This window comes from Ovis aries, chromosome 9 (genome assembly GCF_016772045.2).
Source record: "Ovis aries strain OAR_USU_Benz2616 breed Rambouillet chromosome 9, ARS-UI_Ramb_v3.0, whole genome shotgun sequence".
In the NCBI taxonomy this organism is placed as follows: Eukaryota; Metazoa; Chordata; class Mammalia; order Artiodactyla; family Bovidae; genus Ovis; species Ovis aries.
Genome location: NC_056062.1, coordinates 78,115,563 through 78,131,914, shown reverse-complemented (window position 1 = coordinate 78,131,914; position 16,352 = coordinate 78,115,563). Strand labels below are relative to the sequence as shown.

Sequence of the window (16,352 nt, the reverse complement as noted above, 5' to 3'; positions counted from 1 at the left end):
GCTGCTAATTTTCTTTTTTTTTTTGATTGGATCATTTTTGCCTTGATTTTCTTTTTGAAACTTGTGGTATCATATCTTTAGAAACTGTACTGAGTCTATATATCTAAACTTAGCTTTCTCTAATTAGATTATAATTGGGTTTTACTAATCTGAATAAAAGTTCAGTGCAGTTTAGTTCAGTCGCTCAGTCGTGTCAGACTCTTTGCGACCCCATGAATTGCAGCACGCCAGGCCTCCCTGTCCATCACCAACTCCTGGAGTTCACTCAGACTCATGTCCATCGAGTCAGTGATGCCATCCAGCCATCTCATCGTCTGTTGTCCCCTTCTCCTCCTGCCCCCAATCCCTCCCAGCATCAGAGTCTTTTCCAATGAGTCAACTCTTCGCATGAGGTGGCCAAAGTACTGGAGTTTCAGCTTTAGCATCATTCCTTCCAAAGAAATCCCAGGGCTGATCTCCTTCAGAATGGTTGGATCTCCTTGCAGTCCAAGGGACTCTCAAGAGTCTTCTCCAACACCACAGTTCAAAAGCATCAATTCTTCGGCGCTCAGCCTTCTTCACAGTCCAACTCTCACATCCATACATGACCACAGGAAAAACCATATCCTTGACTAGACGGACCTTAGTTGGCAAGTAATGTCTTTGCTTTTGAATATGCTATCTAGTTTGGTCATAACTTGTTTCCCAAGGAGTAAGCGTCTTTTAATTTCATGGCTGCAGTCACCATCTGCAGTGATTTTGGAATAACAGTTACTGTCTGTTAATTGTAGTGTGTTAGATTATTTATATTTTATATAATTTTCTGTATGTTTAGGTTTGTCTTTTTATTTATTTATAATTTGTCCCATCTAATTTTCCTTCCTTTTCTCCTGCTTCTTTTAAATTGAGTATATATTTTAGCATTCCATTTTATCTTCATTATTGTTTTATTTACTATGTTCTTCATTTTCTTACTTAGTGGTTGTTCAAGGGTTGACAAATAGGCATGCTTAACTTCTCATTGTCTGCTTTCGAATACTAATATACTGCCTAATGTATAATGTAAGTATTTTTTTTAGTATTCTTTACAATAGTGTGATTCTCTTTATTCCCTGTCATCATTTATACTAGTCTTGTTATAACTCTTATGTTTGTGTTACAGTCTCCAGGACTACATCATCATTGTCTTTATCATCATCATAGTTATGATTGCTTTGAGCAGTTAATTAATTTTTAAGAAATTAAAAAGCATAAAGTGTCTGTTGTTTTTACCCACATAGTTACTTCTGACACTCTTCATTCCTTTATGTAGATTGACGTTTTTAATCTAGCATCTTTTTTTTTTTTGTAGTGCATTTCATCCTGCTACAAATTCTTTGAGCTTTTGTTTGTTTGAAGAAGTCTTCTACTTTCTCTGCTGAAAAATTCTTATTTCTGGATTTAACCTTTGGGATCATTTCTGTCTCATCTGCCTGTGGTTGGGCTTGTCTGGTAGCAGCTGTGTCTGTTTTGTTTTCAGAAGAGGATAATAGCAAGAGTTGGAATGAGAGAAAGGTGGTCAACAGAAGATGAAAAGATGTTAGTAGAAGCAATATAAATAGCTTCAAGTAATGGCTTCTTTTTATGAACTCTTTAAACACTTTGTTAACAAACTCTAATGTTATTTGTTGAAAAATTTTGAACTTTGTTTTTCTCATTTGTTAAATGGAAATAATATAGGATGTTTGTGATGATTATGAACAATGAATATGAAGCACTTGCATTGTTTATGACAGTAAATAATTAGTTACTTATTGTGTTATTTTGCAGTTTACGGATTATTTGATTTTAAAAATACTCTGTTATAAATAATATTCTGAAGATAAGGACTTTTTTCTTCCCCACTGTTAACAACTTTTGCCTCTGGCTTTGCACTGTGTATCCTGAATATAGCAGGTGCTTTTTTTTTTGTTTTTTTTTTTGATCTTTTACCACCTTCATTCTACTTTATTATTTTCAGGCTCTAGACCTAATAGTCTTTTCCTGTCTCAAGTTACTCAGCATCCACTCATTTATTAACTCAAGTAACATGGCTTCTTCCCTCACCACTATAAATGAATTATTCTTTCAAAGTTCGTGGTCATCTATTAGTAGTCGTAGTAAATCTTAAGTTTTGGTTTTCTAGTTTGTATGTACGTGCTCGTAGTTGTGTCCGACTCTTTGCAACCCCATGGACTGTAGCCCACCAGGCTTCTCTGTCCATGGAATTTTCCAGGCAAGAATACTGGAGTGGGTTGCCTTTTCTTTCTCCAGGGTATCTTCCCAGGCTTTGAACCATGTCTCTTGTGTCTCTTTGATTGGTAGGCAGATTCTTTACCACTGTACCACCTGGGAAGCCAAAAGACTTACTAGTTTGAGATGATTGTTAATACTGTAGTATTCAGATTTGCTATCTTATTGGTGAAGAATTAAATTTGCAACATTGTCCAGAAATGGAATAATTTTAGGGAGTGAATTTCATTTCCTATTGATGGTTATTTTGTGTTGATGGTTATTTTGTACATTTGCCTACGCAGAGGTCCTGATCTGCACTCCCTAGTTGTTGAACTTTTCCTGAAGGTTAGACTCTCACCTCCAACAGTATTGCACTGTTTAGCTTAGGCATGCTTTACTGTTTGCCTCAGCTTGGCTGACTATACATCTCCTCATGTTAGATCTCATTCTCAAGTTTAGTTATCTTTTTTAGTAGAACCATTATTTATCTCTGATTTGTGTTTGTTTTTCAGGAATATAGAAAGTATCATTGTTGACTGTAAGTAAAATGTTTCTAATATTTACAGTGTAAATGCAATTCCAAGAAAAAAGGGGACAAATGTTATTTAGGATCCTATCACAGGCTAGAAAGGTTATGGTCAAAATCCTTCAAGCTAGGGTTCGGCAGTACATGAACTGAGAACTTACAGATGTAGAAGCTGAGTTTCAAAGAAGCAGAGGAACTAGAGATCAAATTGCCCACATTCATTGGATCATGGAGAAAGCAAAGGAGTTCCAGAAAAATATCTGCTTCATTGAGTACTTGAAAGCCTGTGGATCAGAAAAAACTGTGGAAAATTCTCAATGAGATGGGAGTGCCAGACCACCTTACTTGTCTTTTGAGAAACCTGTATGCAGGTCAAGAAGCAACAGTTAGAATTGGACATGAAACAATGGACTGGTTCAAAATCAGAAAGGAGTATGACATAAAGTGTCATCCTGCTTATTTAACTTTTATGCAGAGTACATTATGCAAAATGCTGGGTTGGATGAACCCAAGCTGGAATCAAGATTTCTGGGAGAAATCTCAACAACCACAGACATGCAGATGATATCATTCTAATGGCAGAAAGTGAAGAGGAGCTAAAGAACCTCTTGATAGGGTGAAAGAGGAGAGTGAAAAGGCTGACTTGAAACCCAGCAGTCAAAAAACCAAGATCATGGCATCTAGTCCCATTACTTCCTGGGAAACAAAAGGGGAAGAAATAGAAGCAGTGACAGATTTTCTTTTCTTGGGCTCCAAAATCATTGCTAGTGGAGACTACAGCCATGATATTAAAAGACGCTTCCTCCTTGAAAGGAAAACTCTGACACACCCAGACAGCATATTAAAAAGCAGAGACATCACTTTGCCAACAAAGGTCCGTATAGTCAAAGCTGTGGTTTTACCAGTAGTCATGTATGGATGTTAGAGTGCCAAAAAATTGATGCTTTTGAATTGTCGTGCTGCAGAAGACTCTTGGGCGTCTCTTGGAGTGTAAGGAGATCTAACAAGTCAATCCTAAAGGAAATCAAACCTGAATATTCATTGAAGGACTTATGCTGAAGTTCCAATACTTTGGACACCTGATGGTAAAAGCCAACTCATGCTTCAGAAACACTGAAGGCAAAAGAAAAAGGTGGCAGAGGATGAGATGATTGAATGGCATCATCTACTCAATGGGCATGAGTTCGAACAAACTCCAGGAGGTAGTGAAGGACAGGAAAGCCTGGAGTGCTGCAGTTGATGGGGTCGCAGAGTCAGACAACTCACCGACTAACAGCAACAGTCTGATTAGCTGGATTTCCTTGTCCATCAAAGGAAAGTCAGTAAGAGACTGGATATATGTTTAAGAAGCAAAATATTGTGATTCTTATTTTTCTAACCTGTTAAAGATTATATTATCTGAAAAATAAGATTATACATTAATTTTAAGTTCTTAATAGATAATATGTTGTTATTCTATAACAGTTAAAGTATTAAGATCTAGTCTTAACCATTGTTGAAGGTATCTGTGAGTATGACAGATACTCACATATAGAATAATCTTATGGGATTTCAAATACAAAATAAAAAGTTATCTCTTTAAACAGAGATATAGTAAACATTATGGTTCTTGAGGTTTTTTCCTTTTTATTTTTTTTTAAAGCAGCAGCACACTCATACTATAGCTCTACCAGAATCCCCTTCATAGCAAAAATGAAATGAAGCATCATTATCTGAGTACTTAGCTAATATAAAATTAAAAAATTTTTCTTATTATAGTGTATAATTTAAATCTTTTAACCTTTACTGCAGTTATGTAAAATCTTAATTGTCTTCATTAGTATTATTGAGATGTATTTATGGTATTATACTATTGAGAAAATTCTGCGTTTTACTGAAAATTTGTCTCAAAATGTATTCTTATGTATTCAGTGCTCCCTGGGTTGGAAATTGTATCCAGTTTTGTTTCCCTACTCTTCTCTTTTTCTCCAAGTTAGTTTTACATTTTACTTTCTTTATCATGTTAGCCAAATTTTAACTTCTCCTTTTGCATATGTTTAGAATGCGCTTTTTTGATGTATTATTTTCTTCAGAAATGTTTTCTTTTTCTTTTTCTTTGGGTCTGTAGAATTTTCTTCAGGCTATCTTCTTACTGAAAATTGCTTTTCTTTTTCTTAGTCAACATTTGTTGTTTTATTAGACATTAGTTATAAAAGGGATAATGGTAGAAATGTCTTCTTAGCAGTACTGTAGCCAGGCAAAAAGTTTGTACTTTTCCCCCAGGATATTTTAAAGAGTCCCTCGTTAGTTAGACATATTGTATTAGTTAGATATATTGTAGTCTGTCTGTTTTTTTTTTTTTTTTTGTATTGTATAATGAAAATACTGGATTCCAAAACAATTTCAGATTGAATTATTGTTTATCCTGTATTTTTTATTAAGGCAAGTGTTTTAAAGCAAGAGTAATTAAACTTTATGGCTCATGGGCCTACTGCCTGTTTTTATAAATAAGGATTTTTTGAAACACAGCTAAATATTGTCTATGGCTGCTTTCTTTTATTCATTTTTTAAATTGAAATATAATTGACATACATTATGTTAGTGTCAGGTGTACTACATAGTGATTTGACAGTCGTTTCCATTACAAAATGATCATCACTGTAAACTTAGTAATGATCTGTCTCCATATAAAGTTATTACATGACTCTTGGCCATAGTCTTTATGCTGTATGTTACATTCCCAAGGCTTATTTATTTTATGACTAGGGGTTGGTACCTCTTAATGTCCTTCACTTATTTTGCCCAACCCCTCACCTTCTTCCTCTTTGGCAACCAGTGATTTGTTCTCGGTATTTACGAGTCTGGTTTGGTTTTTTTTTTGTTTCTAGATTCCACGTGTAAGTGAGATGATATGGTATTTGTTTTTCTTTATCTGAGTTATTTCAGTTAGCATTATACTGTCTGGATTCATCCATGTTATTGCAGATGACAAGATTTAATTTCTTTTGGCTAATATTCCACAGTGTGTGTGTGTCCCACATCTTCTTTATCCATTCATCTATCAGTAGACACTTAGGTTGCTTCCGTATCTTGGCTGTTATTAATAGTGGTGTAGTGAATATTGGGGTGCATATATCTTTTCAAGTTAGTGCTTTTGTTTCCTTTAGGCAAATACCCTGTATTGAAATTGCTAGATTATATGATAGTTTTGTTTTTAATTTTTTGAGCAACCTCCATACTGTTTTCCATTGTGACTGGACCAATTTACAATCCCATCGACAATGCAGGAGGACTCCCTTTTTACCCTGTCCTCACCAACACTTGTTATTTGTTGTCTTTTTGATGATAGTCATTTTGACAGGTGTGAGATGCTGTCTCACTGTAGGTTTGATTTGTATTTCCCTGATGATTAGTGATGTTGAGCATCTTTTCATGTATCTGTTGGCCATTTGTATGTCTTCTTTGGAAAAATATCTGCCTAGGTCCTTTACCTAATTTTTAATCTGATTATTTGTTTTTTCAATATTGAGTTTTGTGAATTCTTTGTATATTTTGGAAATTACCCCTTTCTTTATTACATGTATCTTTTGCAAGCATTTTCTCCTGTGCAGTAGGTTGACTTTTCATTTTGTTGATAGTTTCCTTTGTTGTATAAATGCTTTTTGGTTTGATGTCATACCATTTGTTTTTTGCTTTTGTTTCTCTTTCCTGAGGAGACAAATTGAAAACAAATATTGCCAAAACCTCTGTCAAAGAGTGTGTTGCCTATGTCGTCTTCTAGGAATATTATGGTTTCAGATCTTACGTTTAAGTATTTAACTCATTTTGAGTTTATTTTTATATCTGGTGTGAGAAAGCCGTCCTGTTTGATTCTTTTGCATGAAGCTGTCCAGTTTTCCCAATACTATTTATTAAAGAGGCTGTTTTTCCTGATTTTATATTCTTGCCTCCTATGTCACAGATTGGTTGACCATATAAGAAGCATTGGTTTATTTTGTGTTCTCTATTCAGTTGATATATGTGTCTGTCTTTGGTCCAGCACCATACTGTTTTGATTACTGAAGCTTTGCAGTATAGCTTGCAAGCAGCGAGTGTGATACCTCCAGCTTTATTCTGTCTCAAGGCCTTTTTGGCTATTTGTTTTTTTGTGTGCTTTTTTTTTGTGTTTCCATACTAATTTTAGAGTTAGTTGTTCTGTGAGAAATGCAGTTGGTATTTTGATAGGGATTGCACTGAAAGACAGCACACACACAAAAATTTTGTCCCAGTATCACTGAATAACATGGTTGCAAAATCCCCAACAAATATCAGGCAGCCAAATTCAACAATACATTACATACACCATGACCAAGTGGGGTTTATCTCAGAGGTGCAAGGATAGTTTGATATCCAGAAGTTCATCAGTGTGACATATCACATTAACAAATTGGAGAATAAAGACCATATGACCATGTCAGTGAAAGCAGAAAAAAGCTTTTGACAAAATTCAATGTTTGTTATTGATAAAAGCTCTCAACAAAGTGGCTATGGAAAGTGCATACCTCAATATAATAGAGGCATATGTGGCATACCCACAGCCAACACCAGTGGTGAAAACCAGTACCCAGTGGTGAAAAGTTGAAAGCTTTTCCTTTAAGATCAAGAGAAGACAAAGATTCAGTCTAGTATTGGAAGTTCTCATTACAGCAATTGGACAAGAAAAAGAAAAGGAATCCATATTGGAAAGGAAGAAATATACCTGTCACTGTTTGCAGATGGCATGATATTATAGATAAAGAATTAAAGATGCCACCAGAGAATTAATAGAACTAATAAATAAATTCAGTAATGTTGCTGGTTACAAAATTGATAAACAAAAACCTGATTTGCTTCTATAGACTAATGATGAATTTTCATAGACATAAAGAAAACCCATTTACAGTCACAGCAAAAGGAATAAAATACCTAGGAGTAAATCTAACCAGGGATCTCTGTACTTGAAATTTTAAAAGCTCATTGTAGTCATTTTGCAAAATTATAACAGATACAACATCTTCCCAGGTGGTGCAGTGGTATAGAGTCTGCCTGCCAGGGCAGGAAAAACAGACATGGCTTTGATCCTTGAATTGGGAAGATTCCCTGGAGTGGGAAATGGCAACCCACTCCACTATTCTTGCCTGGAAAATTCCATGGACAGAGGAGCCAGGGAGGCTACAGTCCTTAGGGTGTCAAAGAGTCAGACACTACTGAGTGACTGCACACAGAAGGAGTCTTAGGAGATTGAAAAAATAGTAGCTATGTTGACTCATTGACTGAATTGGAAAGGACTGTTTTTTTTTTTTTTTCCGAGGAATAGAGGTTAGGGGAAAGAAGTCTGTTGCAGGATCCATGAGTTTTTAAAATGTTATTAGAATGATTGACTTTTTAAAAGATAATTTTTGTTTATTTTTGGCTATGCTAGATCTTGTTGCTGCATGAGCTTTTCTCTAGTTGTGGCGAGTGCGGGGGCTATTCTCCAGCTATGGTATGCGGGCTTCTCATTGCAGTGGCTTCTCCCACTGCAGAGTGAACTCTAGGGTTTGTGGGCTCAGTAGTTGTGGCTCCGGGGCTCTGGGGCATAGACACAAAAGTTGTGGTGCAGGGGCTTATTTGCTCCAAGACACCTGGGATCTTTCAGGACCAGGTATTGAATCCATGTCTCCAGCTTTGGCAGGTGGATTCTTTACCACTGAGCCACCAGGGAAGCTCCACAAATTTTGTTTTACCATTGAGTATGAGTTGCTAGCCTTTAAAAGAATTCTCATTGCTAATTTTCTGCATCATTTAATTTCTAAACTATTACAATGGCGTATTGTTGCTGTTGTTCAATTGTTCAGTCGTGTCTGACTCTATGGGACCCCATGGACTGCAGCATGCCAGGCTTCCCTCCCCATCACCATTTCCTGGAGCTTGTTCAAAAACATGTCCATTGAGTCAGTGATGCCGTCCAACCATCTCATCCTGTTGCCCCCTTCTTCTCCTGCCTTCAGTCTTTCCCAGCATCAGGCTCTTTTTTAATGAGTCGACTCTTCACATCAGGTGACCAAAGTATTGGAGCTTCAGCTTCAGCATCAGTCCTTCCAGTGAGTATTCAGGGTTGATTTCCTTTAGGATTGACTGGTTTGATTTCCTTGCAGTCCAAGGGACTCTCAAGAGTCTTCTCCAACACCACAGTTCAAAAGTTATCAATTCTTCAGCGCTCAGCTTTCTTTATAGTCCAACTCGCATTCATACACGACTACTGAAAAACCATAGCTTTGACTAGATGGACCTTTGTTGGCAAAGTAATGTCTCTGCTTTTTAATATGCTCTCTAGGTTTGTCATAGCTTTTCTGCTTTTAATTTCATGGCTGCAGTCACCATATGCAGTACTTTTGGAGCTGAAGAAAATAAGGTCTGTCACTATTTCCATTGTTTCCGCATCTGTTTGCCATGAAGTGATGGGACTGGATGCTATGATCTTTGTTTTTTGAATGTTGAGTTTTAAGCCAGCTTTTTCACTCTCCTCTTTCACTTTCATCAAGAGGCTCTTTAGTTCCTTGCTTTCTGCCATAAGGGTGGTGTTATCTGCATATCTGAGGTTATTGATATTTCTCCTGGCTATCTTGATTCCAGCTTGTGGTTATCCAGCCTGGCATTTCGCATGATGTACTCTGCATAGAAGTGAAATAAGCAGGGTGACAGTATATAGCCTTTATGTACTCATTTCCCTGTTTGAAAACAGTTCATTGTTCTATATCCAGTTCTAACTTCTTGACCTGCAAACAGGCTTCTCAGGAGGCAGGTCAGGTGGTCTTCATCTCTTGAAGACTTTTCCATAGTTTGTTGTGATACACAGAGTCAGAGGCTTTGGTGTAATCAGTAAAGCAGAAGTAGATGTTTTTTTGGAATTCTTTTGCTTTTTCTATGATTCAACAGATATTGGCAATTTGATCTCTAGTTCCTTTTCATTTTCTACATACAGCTTGAACATCTGGAAATTCTCAGGTCATGTAGTATTGAAGCCTCATTTGGAGAATTTTGAGCATTAGGTTGCTAGCATGTGAAATGAGTGCAGTTGTGCTGTAGTTTGAACATTCTTTGGCATTGACTTTCTTTGGGGTTGGAATGAAAACTGACCTTTTCCAGTCCTGTGGCCATTGCTGAGTTTTCCAAATTTTCTGGCATATTTAGTGCAACACTTTCACAGCATCATCTTTTAGGATTTGAAGTAACTCAGCTGAAACTCCATGATCTCCACAAGCTTTGTTCGTAGTGATGCTTCCCAAGGCCCTCTTGAGTTCACATCCCAGAATGTTTGGCTCTAGGTGAGTGATCACACCATCGTGGTTATCTGGGTCATGAAGATCTTTTGTATAGTTCTTTTGTGTATTCTTGCCACCTCTTCTTAATATCTTCTGCTTTAGTTATGTCCTAGGTGTTTCTGTCCTTTATTGTGCCCATCTTTGCTTGAAGTGTTCCCTTGGTATCTCTTAATTTTCTTGAAGAGATCTCTAGTCTTTCCCATTCTGTTGTTTTCCTCTATTTCTTTGCATTGATCACTGAGGAAGGCTTTCTTACATCTCTTTGCTCTTCTTTGGAACTCTGCATTCACATGGGTATAGCTTTCCTGTTCTCCTTTGCCTTTTGCTTCTCTTCTTTTCTCAGCTATTTATCACGCCTCCTCAGACAACCGTTTTGCCTTTTTGCATTTCTTTTTCTTGGGGATGGTTTTGATTACCGCTTCCTGCATAATGTTACAAACTTCCATCCATAGGTCTTCAGGCACTCTGTCAGATCTAATCCCTTTAATCTATTTGTCACTTCACCATATAATTTTAAGGCATTTAATTTAGGTCATACTTGAATGGCCAAATGGTTTTCCCTACCTTTTTAGTCTTAATTTTGCAATAAGCAGTTCATGATCTAAGCCACAGTCAACTCCCCGTCTGACTAATAATAGCTTATTAATTTTTATTAATTGTTAGTATCTCTTCTTTTGTGCTTTGTCACGTTACCTGAAGATTCTTCTTCCTGAGTGAAGTACTTCATCTTGTTAGTCTCCTACTAATAAGTTTCATTGGCTCCTCAGTATGTAGAATAAAGCTTATATTTCTTGAACTGATATTCATATAGCCCGTTGCTGCTGCTGCTGCTGCTGTTGCTAAGTCGCTTCAGTTGTGTCCGACTCTGTGCAACTTCATAGATGGCAGTTCCACCAAGCTCCTCTGCCCATGGAATTCTCTAGGCAAGAGTATGGGAGTGGGTTGCCATTTTCTTCTCCAGTAACCCATTGAAAACGCCATAAATAGACATTTTTTTCCTGTGTGTCTTTTTTCTTCTCTCTCTGCCATTCTTTTTTCTTCCCTTTCTCTTTGCTTTCCTGTCTTTTATCAGTAGCAATGGAAGGGGCTTTCTATCAGATGTATCTGGGTGTTCATCCTGGCTATTTTCCTTCATGTCTTTTTGACCTTAGAACCTCTTAAGCCCCAATTTCCTCATCCTTAAAATACTGGAGGTCTGGCACATATAAATGCTCAGTAAATTTTACTGTTATTTTTGCGTTAGTGTGTGTGAGACCTATGTAATAAATAGCTGATTAACTTGAATTGCTCTTAATCTTTTTATGCCTATAAGTAAAGCTACCAGGATAAGTACCATCTATTTGTACTACCTGTTTTCTCTCAAAATGCCTAACAGAGTTAAAAGAAAAAATCAAGTGGTTCTTGTTGAGGGAAGTTATACACGTAAGAAGACAAAGTGCAGTTTTATTAATCGGCTCACTCACCCAATCCCTACTGAATTTTGGTAAATATTAGACGGTGGAGTGTGGCTTAGGCTGGGATGTCTCTGTATGTACTTTTGTTCTCTCCTCCCTTAATTTCTGCCAATATCACATTCCAAATCTAAGGATGAGTCTAAGCACTTCAATTCAGTGATTTTTAAAAAGAGGGGAGAGGTTGCCTATATGATATATACTGACTGATTCAAAGGAAAAAGGATGTCACAGGCAATAATAAAGGACAGATTTTTTTCTAACATTATGCTGTTAACCAGTATAGTTTGATTGTTCTCTGGCAGGGGCAGTATCCTGGGAATGTGAAAAGAAGGCCAGAGGAGCTAGTTGTCGCGTCATGTGGGGAACGTGGCTCTCAGGTAGAAGAGTGGCTCCACCACACAGGTGTTTATAGTTAGGACAGTGATCTCTTTCTCTGTTAAAATGTAGCCTAATATGTCTTAGTGTATGTTCAGTTTTGGCCTGTTAGGTTAGCTGTCCCTCCTTTTGGGAGGTTCCAGTAAAAGAATGCAGGGGAGCATCAGCTCTCTTTTCTTCTTTCCTAGCCTGTCACACCCTTGATTGCAGAGAAGAGGGAAGCAGCCTCTTGTGTGGGCCTAAGCTGATGTGTGAAGAGGCTTGGGGGTATACGCACCTCCTTTACTGAGGTGGCTTGGCTTTTTTTTTTAATGACTAAAGTTACATTTATTAATATTCTTGTCAGAGTAGAAGGGATCCAGAGATTCCCAATTTTAGCCCAGAAGGTAATATATATATTTTTTTTCCTGGCTGGCTCTCATATTCTACAAGTGTCCCTCTGCATTGCTGACTTGCCTTGGCTCTCTGACTCTCCAAAGTACAGGCTTACCTTTTGAGATTCTTTCTGGCGACTGTTGTCTTTGCACTTGCTTCTGGAGGGGTTAGAGGTGAACTTAATCTACGGGCTTTGTAGCAGTTCATTTCCAAGACCCTCACACTCTCTTCAGGAGTGACTAGAGCTGCCAGGTGAGCCTTAGTCCTCTGCTTGCCAAGTCTGGTGCTGCAAGGCTGAAGAATGCAAGACACATCACTTCTTAGTTGTGTCTTTTGGTCTCTCCTTCTTCAACTCTTTCTTACTCTTAACCTTTTTCTAAAACAAGGACTTAGAATGATTCAGTCACCGGTTTTAAGTTTTGTCCTCAATCTTACTCTACTGTTGTGAATCCGGGAGTTGATGGCTTTCCAGTTTTAATTGACCAGCCCTTCGAGGGCTAAGGTGAAAAGTATGCAACATGATCCCATGATCTGTCAATGTGAAAGTAACAGATCTATTTAAATACAGGGTTTTGCCACATTTTCCCTCTGTTAGGAACTTTTGTAAGGAAATGACATTCTTGCTTGTTTCATGAGGAGCAAAGGGCAGTATTTTCAGAAATAGCTATGTGGTCCCCAAGAGACAACATTCTTTTGCCATGAAATATACTTAACTTGACATTTTGGAAAAATTGCAACCTAAATAAGAAAGATATAACTGTAATATGTTTGGGGTTAAAAATTATCTCAAAACATTTTAACTAGTATTTTTGAGAACAGAGTTTCTTTTATTAGAAGTTAGAGACTTTCAATGAATTAAAATGTGTAATAGCCCAAAGTGATACGTATTGGTTAAAAGCAGATGATGAATTCAGACTAATGATTCCAGTGTTAATAGTAAATATTATAATTGTTTTACTTTATTTTTATTTAAGTTAGTTGGGGCATGATTTGAATGGAAGCTCACTTATAATTGATGCAATTAAAATGTAATTGAAATGAAAACAAGTTGAAATTATCAAAAGGATTATTTTCTAATTATAATATATATGCACCCATGATTTCCTAAGCATAATTAAGAAAGAATGTTTACATATTTTGTAATGTTTGTTTCATTCCTATGGGTACCATGATTAATGCCCTTTTTTAAGGCACACTGAAATTTTAAGTTATTAAAATTTTTGCTTAAATAAAGTTAGTTTGTTTTTCTTTTAAATGATAAAAACGTGTAGTTTGTAGGGAAGCTTTATTCACTTTTTAAAAGACTTTTTGAAAACTTATACTTAATCTATGCAGTTTACCCTTTTTTGCTGCTAATAACTTTAAAAATAAAATAACTTGTTCTTTCTTTTGCTTTAAGATATTTGTCATCTAGTGTATGCCAGATTTATTGGACTGCAGTAGTTTTAGTGCATTTTGGCTGGAATGTTTATTATGACATCACTGTAATCTATATACAGTATGTGATTTCAGATGGTTTCAGTGTTAAATATTTTCATAATTATGCTAGTTTTGGCAGTTCACTTGGAACTTTTTCACATCTCTTTAATGAATATGTTTTACTTCTGGGCTTTTGAGACAACCATATGTTTCAAAAATTAATAGTGTGCTTTTAATGTTAACATTGTGCAGAAGTGTATGACTACAGACATTTTTAAGGATCTAAGTTGAACTAAAAGTAATTACAGTGAGGTTTTATTCACAGTAGTAGTCTTTTAGTATTTAGAGACTATAACATTCCCCAAAATAACAGAAGATGTCATTATAAAGATTGAATAGTGAAGTTGTTTCGTGGAATGAAATGCTGTGAAGTTTGTTTTGCATTAATTTAAAATGAATATAAGTTCATGCAGAAATTTCCTTCATTGTTTATTATAGCAAATCTTTGAACTTTTTGCTTGTAACAAAGTTTCAGACAGAAATTTTTTCTTTTACTAATGTATAACTAGCATCTGAAGTCATGCCATATTATAAAAGATTCATTTTTATTATTATATAATCCTGTTAGTGGTTGTAGTGAAGAACATTTTTTGTATCCTAAAGGAGGGCCTATCATTGTTCTTACTGCCTCTAGTATCCTGTTAGAATGGTAAATTTAGTAGTTAATCTTCTTTTAGTTCTTGAAATTTTCTCTTCAAATATATAAGAGAAAACCTAAATTCATGACCATTCTTTTAAGCATTATGAAATAGTTTTATTGTTGATTAATGAGTTAAATGATGCATAGTACACCCTCAGTTTCCCTTTGTGTTGGAGAGGTGTTTGATCTCTGTTTCCTCATGCATCTCTCAAGCAGAATGTGCTAGTTTAACCTCCTGTGCTAGTTTAACCTCCCCAAAGGAATAAGGTGATGTCAGATGCTTTTATTTCATATTACTACCCCATCTATTTCCTCCTTGTAATACCTGTGTTTTTTGAAAGAGCAATCTATGCTTATTTTTTCCATCTTAACGTGTTATTCACCCTTTGATCTGCTCTTTTACCTCTCCCACTCCCTATACTGGATTACCAAACCTTTTTTTTTTTTGATTATTGGCACCCTCCTCCTAGTTACCAAATCTTGAGTGTCAAATAGAATGAAGGTTGAGAACATCTCTATAGTTCTTTACATGACTGCGTTTTAATTGAACTAGACCTTTAGCTTTTGGTATTGTTCTCCCATCTTAAATGTTGTCTGTTGTGGCTTTTTTTTTCCTTTTGACTGATCACTATTCTTTGTATGTGCTATTTATAGTTTTCCCCCCTATTTAACCTCTAGTGAAGTGAAGAGAAGTCGCTCAGTCGTGTCCGACTCTTTGTGACCACATGGACTGGAACCTATCAGGCTCCTCTGTCCATGGGATTTTCCAGGCAATAGCACTGGAGTGGGTTGCCATTTCCTTCTCCAGCAGATCTTCCCGACCCAGGGATCGAACCCAGGTCTCCTGCATTGTAGACAGATGCTTTACCGTCTGAGCCACCAGGGAAGTCCTCTAATGTTAACCTGAAACATTCACTCAGTTTTAATGACCTGATATCTCTGGTTCTTCCAAATAGAATGACTCTTTGTGTTCCTAGTACTTAAATAAACAAAAAAGTACTCTTGTAGACTGGTTTTATATGTTTTAAATAGATTCTGAAATCTTTGAGGACAGTTGCTTTTGTAAATCTAGCAATTAACACATAAAAACATTTTATAAATGTTTGTTGAATCAAGTCAGGAAAAGAGTACTCATTCGTGTTGTGTAAATTTCAAAAATATGTGTATTTTGAAGTTTTTATGTTATCCATATTAGAAACTAGTTAAACCTCATATCTAATCTGAATAATAATAATTCAGTGAACATTGTTAAATGGGTGCCAAGAATTCTAAAGATGATTAATTTTAATCCTTAAAGGTGGGCTGGCTGATTCATATTGATGTTGGTAAAAACCAATGCAATACTGTAAAGGAATTATCCTTCAGTTAAAAAAAGAGCTTTGAGAAATAGACTTCAAAAAAACAAACAATAAATTATTACCAAGAAAAAAAGATGGGTTTCCCCTGTGGCTCAGTGGAAAAGAATCTGCCTGCAATGCAAGAGACTGGATTCTATCCCTGGGTCCAGAAGATCTCCTGGAGAAGAGCAACCTGTTCAGGTATTCTTGCCTGAGAAATCCACAGTGGAGCCCTAAGAGTTGGATACAACTTAGAAACTAAAACAAACAAAATTACTAATTAAAAAATGTGATTAAGAAGACAGCTTGGATTCTCAACTCTCAAAATAGTGAGGGTTTTTATATATAAACAAATACATGAAAATTAAAACCCGTTCCTTTTATTTCAGATTTTCAAATGGAAAATGTTTAAAGGCTTCAATTGAATTGTATTCTTTTGCTAAAGCCATATTTGACATTATCAAGTGGTTTGTTTTGATATCAACTAAAGAAACAGTTTCTAATTTTAAACTACTGCTTGTTTAAAAAATGCTGTTTAAGAGTGCAAAGTACAAAAATTTTGGTTACATAGGTTTTTATAGCTAAAAATATAAAGCTGGAAGAGTCTAACATCAATTTTAGTAACCTACATAC

At 36.1% G+C, this 16,352-nt stretch overlaps 1 protein-coding gene across 38 annotated transcripts in view; it reads left to right on the top strand.

Moving 5' to 3' along the window:
* The window catches only part of VPS13B (vacuolar protein sorting 13 homolog B), a 784,482-nt gene that overhangs the window by 32,366 nt on the left and 735,764 nt on the right, over positions 1–16,352 (top strand). The gene's annotated exons all lie outside the window — the stretch shown is intronic.